Here is a 10,081-nt window from a genome sequence, read left to right on the forward strand (position 1 = left end):
CAATTTAGTTAATTAAATTTATTGTCTGAAGGTTGAATCAGAAATCAGACCATCTGTTGCAGCTGCTGGTGATGACAGAGAAAAATCAAGGTATATTACAATCCTTCAGGTGCATTTTAATCAAGGTATTTGCCTTATTTTTTTCACTCAACATTTTTTTTACTTTAATTAACAACGAAATTTTTTATTTCCTATTTTTTCTTGCTCTCCAGAAGAAAGATAATTTTATTTAGCCTTGTACTTTTCACTTCGCCGCCCTACTGCCATGGTGGTAAGGAGCCAGCTACCACAGTTTTAGGCCTGAGTTGGAATTTCAGAGAAAACATGGATGGTTGTTAAGTGCGCAGTTTTCTAGCATGAGGGTATTTAAAATGCTGTCAAGCCGAAAGTCTTCTTAAAAGGTTAACATTTGGATCCAACCCCTGAGAGATTTTCCTTCAAAACTGAGATGGCACTCGACAAACTCATACTGTCATCTATAACACGTCAAAGGTCTTGCCTCTTTGCCATGATAAAACTCATGAATCTAATCTGGCTACAGCTTCACACCAGGAGGATTTAAAGAACTTTTTATTGCAAAAATTCTTAACTATATGTACACATACGTATACAAAAATATATAAATAATGATATCTGCTGCATTTTAAAGTGTGACTAATACTACAACTTTGAAAGAAAAAAAAAAAACTTCATCTAAAGTTTTTGAAAAATTTATTTTACATTCCAGAATAACATACTTTACTTTTTACAACAACTATTTGATAAAAGATTACATGTTTCTGCAACTCATTCAGATGTACTTGAACCAGTCTCAGATCTACCAGAACGTACACTTTCAATTAATGAACTTATTTTATGTTTCATAAAGTTAAATGGATTATTATCTTTCATTTCTCTGGGAACAAATACTTCATTTTCTTGTAGTCTGAACCATGCCCAATGAATAATTATAATTCCTGGAATAAACACAATGACGGGACCATGCCTGTCCATGATGCGCTTAAATGCACTCATACTGGAAGACTGGAAAAGAAAACACTAACATATAACAAACAAAGAGATACCTAATTTCCAAAATTAAAGTAAGATTAAAAAGAGTTTGATAAATCATATTTCATAAAGCAATAGTGTTTGTTAAGTTAGTATATATTATATGTATTATTTAAATGTGGTAATTATTCTTAAAAGTAAATTTTCAGAAATGCTACCATTTTTTTTTTTTTTTAATTTGTCAATACAAAGAATCATTTTGTTTAAAAAACATCAAAAATATTTTGAAAATGCTCCTTTTTTTTTACTACTATATCACTTACTTTCAAAAACTAGTTTATAATTTTTTATTTCAGCAAATTTAAAAATATGATTTAAAAATCAAACCATTTTAAAATTTTCTGATGAGAAATGTTTTATTTTGTTACGCATTACTGCATTACTTAAAAACACATTTAAACTTTCATAAATCAAAACTAAAGAGATGAAACACATTTAAACTTAAATCAAAACTGATTTATTTATTTATTTAATTCCTTTACGCATGCGCATTTGAAATTAATAAACATAAATCAAAACTGAAGAGATAAGAAAAATGTTTTTGAATAATTTAAGTGTTTTCTTATTTTATTTTATTTTTTATTTATTTATTTTTTTTTTCCAGTTGAGGACTACCTATAAATTGCAATGTTCTGCAGAACGCTTCGCCTATATTATTGCCAGTATTCTACATTTTTAAAGTGCATTTAATTAAAATTCAATTAATTTTATACTGGTATTAAGTAATTAAGTTAATATGTGAAAATTCGTAATTTTTTTTAACAATTCAAAGCTATTAGAGTTTGGATAATCTTTGCCTTATTAAATAAATGTTGACACTCACATTAATGAGATGGGTGAGTCTACTGATTCTTGCACAGCTGTTCTATGTTTGGACGTATGTTAGTAAGTTTAGTCTGAAAATCAGGACTTGCGTCAAATCAGTTTCAGTATTTTCTTTATTGAGTTATCGTGAAAAACCCTTTTTCAGGCAGATACATAGAAGCAAATAGAATTATAAGTTTTAAAACACGATTGAACAGTTCACTGCAGTCTGTTCATTAGAAATCCACCCACGCGGTCCAGATGTGGCGAGAAACAATGGCAAGAAACAGCACAATCATAGAGTTTAAACCCCTCTTTTGTTGCTAAGACTAGAATGGAAAGTTCATAAGTAAGGTAACCAATAATGAATTTCATAAAATGTCTGTCTTGGAAGAAAAAGTGACAGATGACTGCCAACTCTAATGAGATACATTCCGATGATCTCATTGATCACGTGACTTATGTATACTTTTTGTAAACAAACAATGCAGATGACCTCAGAGATCACGTGACTTATATTCAGCTAATGCAAACAAGCAAGGTCATTCTCCCTCTTCTTCTCTTGCGGAATGTATCTCATTTCCAATTCCGAGACTTTCATTTATAGAATGGTATACGCATCTAATCTGAATTTTCGTTTTTGGAAATCTAGAAGGATTACAAGGGCAAGTTTTCAGGACTACTTGTGTTCCATGGGCCACTGTTTGGTTAGCTTAGGTTAATTGATTAAACTAAAGACACTCGAGGAGAAAACTCTTTTTAAGGGAAACTAGCTCGTATCCACATTACACATGAGGAAAACCACAAAAACATGCAGCCAGCCCGTTCGCCAAGATTCGAACCCAAGCTGAACTACCAGTAACTTTATTGTTCGGCAACTGGTTTGTTGTCCCACAGTTTGAGAAACACTGATTTAATGTATTAATTACACAGATTTTTCCAAAATTTGCAAGAAAACATTTATGATTTTTGACAAAATGTATACAGTCAAAAGTCTTTAATCCGGACTCGTCGGGACTTCGGCGATTCCGGATTATCCATTTTTCCGGATTATAGTTCATCAGTTTAAATCTGATAAGATGGCACGCAGAAATTATAAAATTAAAAATATGAAACCGTAATTTATGAAATAAAGAACAATTATGATCTAAAGGGTATCAAAATTTACAAAAAAAAAAAAAAAAAATCTTAATATTTATTTGTTTACTTTATTAAACATTTCTTTCAATGTAAGTTGTTTAAGTTGCTTCGTTTTATTTGCTAATGCTTTCTCTTTAAATCTATAAAAAGACATAATTTCTTCTTCAGTTACAAAGTTCCGCTGTTTAGTCCTATAATTGCTGTGTCGAGAATACCGACTAATTTGTCAATCGAATTGTTTTCGTTTTCAATAACCTCTGGGTCACTTTCTTCACCATCGGAAGCGAATTATAATGACGAGGAATTTGATTTATCAAAGACGATTTGGTTTGATTGGAATCTGATATATCAAAGACGGAGTACATCGAGATGAAATACTACATTTAGTAAGGAATTATAAGCCAAATAAAATAAAAACATCTGCCCTGAAGAAAAGGATAGTGCTGACAGATCAACTTCCAGTTGATTGCGCGCCGCGATGTTACCCCCCCCCCCGCAGAGCAGCGTGAAATTGATAAACAGATTTCGGAATGGTTAGAGAAACAAAGGATATGCCTTTATCCATTTTTTTTTTTTTGCAGCAATTCCACTTTTTGTTTGATGGACATCGAAACATACTTTAGCTTTGTAGATACTTTGGCAGCTCCAGCATCGGAAATTCTATTTGACATTACCGAAAGTTCAAGCTTACTTTTATAAAATTGCTCTAACAGTCTGCAAAAAATAATAAGCTGGATCCAATTCGAAGATTAAGGAACAACGCAATCTGCAACATTAATTGAAATAGATAATTAGATAATTTTAGCTTAGCTTATACCGTCCGTTATGCATTAAAAGCGCATGCGTAAAGGAATTACGCGCATGCGCAGAAAGTTTGTAGCTTTGAGTTCCGGATTATAAATCATTCCGGATTATGGGTGTCCGGATTAACGACTTTTGACTGTATAAATAATTTAACAAGGACTGAAACCGTGCCATATGCTAAAGCTGAAAATTACTTCAATACATAAAGTATAGTGAAGCATAATTAAAACCAAAATGTTCTTTTTACAAAAATCATTGCCAAATACAAATTTTGGCAATGATGGTTACAGGAAATGAAAATTATAAAAGCGGTAAGGAGAAAACAACAGTGTTATGAAACTATACGATTCCAGCACAAAGCTAAGCAGCATATATCAACTTGAAAGTGGCAATGATTTTTTCCACAGCTATATTATAACACCTCCCCCCCCACAAAAAAAAAATTAAAGAAATACTAAGAAAATACAAATGCAAACAATATAATAAAAATGATATTTTAAAGAATTTGATTTCTTAAATATTAAATATTTTAAAACAAAGAATTAAAATATACATGTAAGAGTTTAGTTTCATTTAATTTCAAATAAAAATAGATTATATATGTAACATAAAATAAAAGTTTCTTTAAAATTCATGTTTAAATACTTACAAAAGCAAGACTATGAATGCTGTCAAGGCAGTAACTAAATGATTTAAAAACCCATATAAATGCAAACTGCTTAAGCCAATTAAGATTTTGGAAAAGGAGTTTGGGATTATGATCTACTTTGGTCCATGAAAAAAGAAAAGTACAAAAAATAATTTCAGCATAAATTCAAATTTGGGGGGGGGGGAGGTGTAATAAAATTTGTTTGGGTGAGGAGAAATATTTAAACTGATGTATCAAAATTTGAGAAATTAAAATTTTTATTGTATACTCAAAAAGAATGCCTTGGATTATGCAGAGCTAACAAATTTAATTTTAAAAAATTTTATTATATTAATAAAGAAGCAATGCAGATTTGACATTAAGCTCAACTTATGGGGAAAAAATGGTAATAATACTTTTCATAATGAAAATTGATCCTTCTTCTTCAGTACAATTGTTGCAGTAAAATCTTTCATTCAAGGATACTTGTGGTACCAAAATGAGAGTCCCTAAATAAAAGGTGCCCTTAAATCAGAGGTTTTTCAAAATATTAGTAATTTACCTTTGTCATACAGAATTAAAGATTTTGTTCGTTATAAACATAAAAATATTTTACCAGTTTTAAAATTTTAAATATTACTCTCATGATATGAAAAAACAATAAATTAAAACATTGTTACAAAATGGACAGGTGCGGTAAGATGGCTTCCCCGCAAAGGAGTTTTAGGGTTGCCATAAAATAGCAAGGAAGACAGGGTTTCCATATTTGGCAAGAATTTGCCCATTTTGCGACATTTGGCAATATACCATGGACTGTTGAAGAACCTTTTGGTACGAATTCTTACCAGTTCAGCCCAGAATGTTCTTGAACACAAGCCGAAAGCTATATAAACCCTGCTGGTCCGCAGACAGTTAGTGTGCTTCATCGTGAGGGCGAGTGTGTGTGTGCCTCAGCGAGAGTGGAAGTTAGTTAGTATCGAGTTGGTGTCTCCTCTAGCAAGTCAATCGAGTTGACAGCAGGGCAGCTGTCGTCGAGTGCACCGAAAGAGTCTCGTAGTGTATCATGGTTAATGCATTGTTGAGAGAGCATGTTGAGCTCCAGAAACGACTGAACCAAAGAGTCGAGAGCTGTGCTCCATATGTCATCGAGTGTATCGCGAGTTGTAGCGTGGAGAGTCTCGAGAGTACGTGGAGTTCCGAGAACGACCGAGCAGAGTCGGGAGCTGTACTCTGGTGCTTTGCAGTGAAGCTGTCTCCACCGTGATAGCCTGTTAACCTGGAGGCTGTGTCGCTGATTGTGTCAGCGTGTTTATAATAGTTCATCGACGACTATAAAAACGTGTTTTGCAGCTGTCCTGACAATACTGGCCAATAAAGTGTGAATCGATACTTCATCAAGTAGTATTGTCAGTATTCACTGCAAATCCTCATGAACCCCGTATGAACGTGAAGGAAGAAAACAACGTAACAACTGGTGTCAGAAGAAAAATGTAACAATATTAATAATTAATCCCAAGGACTTCAATTTTATTTTGGTTTAAAATAATCAATAATATTTTTCTAGTGGCATTTTGTGCTTACGGTATGATTTTCACAGCAGACTTCTAAGTCAGAAATTAATCTAAAACTTCCACCATCATTACAATGAATACAAAATAATTTCAAAGCTTTTAGCAAATTTTATGTTTCACTATATGTAGATAATAGAAGATTTGAATGAATGCATTGTTCAGAGTTTTCTTCATCTTATTATAATACATATTGGTTGGTTTATTTAAATATGGGAAACCACTCAAGGACTATCAGCCCAAAGAGAGAGATACCTTTGTGGAGGACTTTCTAAGGGAAACTGGCTCATATATATGTCATGCATGGGGAAAACCATGAAAAACGGCCATGCAACCAGCTGGAATTCGAGCTTCAGGACTGAACGGCTAGTGTTCAGCTACTTTACTACTTGGCTGCTGGTGGGTCTGTAATATATATATATATAATCAATAATAATAATTTTAATGATATATTCCACTCTCTTCTAATATATAATAAATAAGGATTTTCACTATTTCTGCTACATCTGATTTATCATTATTCTCCTGCTGCCATTCTCTGAAAGCATATTCAGAAGTTATTATAATTTTGAGGCTACAGTTTATTTTATCAGTGGCTGTAAATTAATTACAGATTCACTATCCAGCTTAACAGTAAATAGTGTTAGACACTTATTAAAACTAGCTTTTGTAAGGAAATTGATAGTTAATATTTCCGCTTACCTTCTTTTTATGCAACATAAATCCATTTGGACTGTATATAAAACTATAATTGCTTTTGCTAAATCTGTTGCAATATTGATGATTCCATTTTTGAAATTAATGATTTTAAAATTAAATTTCCAATAAGATGCTTTAAATGAATAAATTTTATTGAGAGGAGGAGGGTAAAAAGATTATTTTCATACATTCTAGCTGCAAATTACGGTGAAAGGTTGCATTGCCAATAAACAATACTAATTACCTTTTCCTATGTAAACACATCACTGAGGAATTTTTTTGGTATATTTTGATTCTGTTAAAGTCATACATGTTTATAAACAATTATTTCATATTTTTAATTTCACAGTTTGTGCATACCAACTTACCAGATTTAAACTGAATACCTAAAATCTGCAAATTTCAGAAATCCAGAATCGATGAAATCCCAACAACACTGGACCTCGAACTTTGTATTGTATTTAGAAATGAACCAACATTACCTAGAGTTTTGAATCAAAATAAGAAGATTGTCTGTACATGAATATTAAAAATATAATGGCATAGGTTAGTTTTTAGATACTTGTAATTTTGAAACTCATTTAAAAAAAAAAAAAAAATGAATAATAAAGAACTGACTTCAAATCTGTTTTCATAATTTATCTATTTTTACACCTTGTTAAAAAGGAAATTAAAAAACTTCTTAAAATAAAATCAATTATTCAAAAAATGCCAAAAATAAAAGCACAAACGGATTTGAATATCTATAGCACACAGTTAGTACACAATGCAGACAACAGGCTATTTAATATTGAGTTGAAAGCTCAGTTAATCTTTGGATTATGGTAACTTGGCGATTTTTTGGTTGCCCTGCTACAGCAACCTGCTAGTTTTGGTTTGGACGCCATTTTGTTTTCACGAAGTAAAGGCATTTTTTTTCTCAACATTCTTTTCCAACAATCTGCTAGCCGAATTAAGCTTATGCTAGAACTTTTATGGAACAAAAGTGCTTAATCATGACGAAGATTAGGTGCGAAATTGGGAGAAAGTGCAGAATCGTCCACTGCTTGCTGCGTTTTTAAGAATTGTACATACACGGTATCCATATACATGTCGACCTATTTTCACTTAAAAAAATCCCAGAATTACACAAAAATGGCACTGCGCACACTCTTGACTTTATCCATGTACACTGCTAAAGTCCTAGCTAGTAACCTTTATCGCCTTACCAAAATGTTGCCAAACTACCTGTTACTATATTCCAAAGATTAGCCGAAAGCTCTTTAGTTCATAACACAATTCAGTTAAGCAAAAAGAAAATCCAACATTAAGACTCAGCGTAAATTTCTTAAATTTTTTTTGCAGTAGTAGTTTTGATAGTTTTTAAACTATCGAAACTTTCTTCAGCTGCAGCGAGCTTTACTCTTCTTTAACTGCTAAGTGCAAATGAACCAAATAGCTTAGCAGCTGAAAAAGGTAGTTAAAAAACTATCGAGACTATTACAGCAAAAAATTTTTAAAAATTGACGCTGATGTTGGACTCTGTTTTTTATTGTTATTCTGCGTGATACTTAAACTAAATTACGGTTCAGTTAGTTTTTCTAAGTATAATAGTGGATCAAATGAAAACAGAACAGAAGCGATAAAATGAAAAAATATTATTTATTTTCAAATGCAATTACCAAAATTACACAAGCACTTTTCCCACTGTTGCATCAAGCAGTGAATACCTCATCCGTGGAAAGAGTTTGGCTGAGATTGAAACCAGTTTCCAACTGCCCATCACTTCACTGTCTGAGTGTAGATCAAATAAAAGTGGAACAGTGGTCATAATTTGACATTTCTGCATGACTACCACAAAAACTGTCTGTAAAAGAAGTACAAGAGCTAAAAAAGGAAACCTCTATTACAGAATGGACTTGCCCTAGGTGCTTTAGATACTTGCCCTAGGTATCACGTGATATGCACTGGCAGTCAGGCAACAGTGTCATAGGGCAGGCAATTATTTGTTATTTTATCTGCAGCTGCATAATATTTGCGACTAATGAAAACCAACATGGTGTTATTCAATTTTTAGTGTCAGAAGGTGTTGGAGTTTGTGAAGTGCTTTCGTGAATGAACATGTTTAAGAACACTCACTGTCAATAACTCAAGTGCGAGACTGGTACATGCATTCCAAGAGTGATGGGAATCTTTGAAAGATGATCTGCAACTGAGTCATAGTCACCTCTTCATCACGGATGCTTTGGCGAATGAAGCTGACCAGACCATCCATGCAAACAGGCAAAGCACGTTAAAGGACATCAGCGAGAAGGTGAGTGTAAGTTTCGAAAAGCCAATCATTACACAGAAACTGCATTACAGAAAACTGAGTGCCACACAATCTCATAGACCAGGGTTTCTTAAACTTTTTTCAGTTGCAACCGTTTTATATCACTGAAATTTTTCGCAACCCCCTGGACCCCATAATATTTACAAAACTTTTGTGGGACCCCATAAGTATTGCGTAAATCCGACACATGCGTGAGTGAAGCTGTCAATTTTTTCACTTTTTGAATAAGCTATTTTACGAAACGTTTTGAACATGTACTTTTACAACAACTAAGTTCTGAAGTAGGTAAATAATAGTATTTCTAAAAAGGAATTTAAAATCATTTCTTTAATATTTAGTAGATGTCTTGTAAATAAATTACAAAAACAGGTGCAAATACTATGTTATAGTAACTAATGATTCAGATAAGGGAGAAAGTGCAAAATCGCCCACTGCTTGGCGCGTTTTAATAATTGCACATACTCGGTATCCATATACACATCGACCTATTTTCACTTAAAATAACAGCCCAGAATTGCACAAAAATGGCATTGTGCACTCCTTTGACTTTATTCATGTACACATCGACCTATTTTCACTTTAAAAGTCACAGAAAATTGACAAAAATCCAATTCTTCTTACTCTTGTAAAAAGCGCCAAACAAATAAGTAACTGTAAATAAATAAAAAGCGCCAAACAAATAAGATTCTGCACTTTACCCCAGATAAGAGGCATAATAGTACATATGTTTATAAAATTTCAATCGCAAATAATAGCTAAAAAAACAGAGTTTTATTCCTACCAGATAGGTATATCTGAATTTACTTGTAAACAAATAACGATGATTAGTGCGTTCAGTTCAGTTCCCTTATGAAGGTTTATGCATGTTGAAAACAAAATTTTAGATAATAATTAATAAACTCATTAAAGAAGGTTTTCCAGATTTTATGTAAATCTTCCCTGTAGGCAATAAGCTACAGAGCTTATTGTAGCTACAGAGCAATATATTACTATTACATTAAAGATGGAAGTAAGTACTGATTTTTTCAATAACAGTAGGAGAATTAATAAAATGTGTATAGTAAAATAGTAAAAGAA

General features: G+C 32.4%; 1 long non-coding RNA gene across 1 annotated transcript; it reads right to left on the reverse strand.

Annotated features, from left to right (window-relative positions):
- Window positions 1-694: 694 nt before the first annotated feature.
- LOC118192380 (uncharacterized) lies at window positions 695-9,938 on the reverse strand. Its single transcript, XR_004758750.2, has 3 exons — window positions 9,786-9,938; window positions 7,062-7,175; window positions 695-1,023 (listed from the first exon to the last, which is right to left on the reverse strand). It is a non-coding gene; the product is annotated as an uncharacterized LOC118192380 (long non-coding RNA).
- Between the last annotated feature and the right edge of the window lie 143 nt (window positions 9,939-10,081).

The sequence above is a fragment of the Stegodyphus dumicola genome, chromosome 2, assembly GCF_044657685.1.
Source record: "Stegodyphus dumicola isolate Sdum_Otavi_A_Nest chromosome 2, ASM4465768v1".
Taxonomy (NCBI): Eukaryota; Metazoa; Arthropoda; class Arachnida; order Araneae; family Eresidae; genus Stegodyphus; species Stegodyphus dumicola.